This window comes from Parasteatoda tepidariorum, chromosome 10 (genome assembly GCF_043381705.1).
Source record: "Parasteatoda tepidariorum isolate YZ-2023 chromosome 10, CAS_Ptep_4.0, whole genome shotgun sequence".
NCBI classification, from domain to species: Eukaryota; Metazoa; Arthropoda; class Arachnida; order Araneae; family Theridiidae; genus Parasteatoda; species Parasteatoda tepidariorum.
The window spans coordinates 18,999,363-19,000,525 of record NC_092213.1 but is presented as its reverse complement, the minus strand read 5'-3'; positions in this window follow the sequence as shown (position 1 = coordinate 19,000,525).

Below are 1,163 nucleotides of genomic sequence, written 5' to 3'. Positions count from 1 at the left end.
TTTTTTTTTTTTTTTTTTTTTTTTTTTTTTTTTTTTTTTTTTTTTTTTTTTTTTTTTTTTTTTTTTTTTTTTTGCTTTCTTCAAACAATATAGGGTTTTCTTTTAATTTCTCTCTAGCTTGTCTCATACTAAGTTTTTTCTTGTTCCCTTCTCTTTTGCATTTGAATGCTTTCTTTTTTTACATTTTGGTTTTGCCATTTCTTTCTTAAAATTTGATTAAATATGATTTGATTAACTGGGAATGATTTGATTAACTGGGAATTAAAAAATATTAAGAAATCTGCTGTATTTCCTAATATTTATTACTAAGGGACTTAAAAAATCACCTTTTTGTGAGAATGACCCATATAAAGTTCTTTAAAGTCAACATATTTAACTAAATTTTGTTACATGTTTATGTTATTTTCATTGCTAAATTAACTTTTTGTTTCTAATATAATTTTTTTGAAAAAAATATATATATTTTAATCAAAGTAAATAAATAAAAAGTTTGCCAAAAGTGGCTATTAAATAAAAAAGGACATATCTATATCAATCACAGACTTATTAGGTTTTAGGCAAAAGTAGCTACTAAGATGACGATGGCTAACTGAAAATTTAAATTTTCAGGTCTGATAGATAATATTTTATTTAATTTTTTTTAACTATGATAAAATTGATAGTTTTATTTTTTATGTGTTTTAATTTGCAGCACTGTGATATATTTGCAGTATAGCCTCTTTTTATGTTTGAGGGACTTATAATCTTTTAGGAGTTACTCTGTTTTAATTTTCTAAATAGATGTAGCAATTTTAATCTATCCATAAGCAAAACTTATTTTTTTCTGTATATATGGATTACTACATTTTAAATATTATTTATTTTTCCTTTTTTATTTATTTTTCCATTTTTTTGTTTCTTTTACTGATAATTTAGTTTTGCTTTGCACAAATTTTTTGCTTGTCTTATCGATTTTTTTAAAATATACTTTAACTTTTTATATGTGAATAGGTTTTAGCATCAAATAACGACGTATGACACATTTGACTCTGCGCTTTACGAAAATTGTTATGAAACATCAAGTGAATCCTTTCTACATAGACTTTTACAAAGTTGATATCAAAGTTTACATCTCTTGGAGAGGAAAAAAATTTCGGTTAATTTTTCGCCATTTGTTAGCTAAA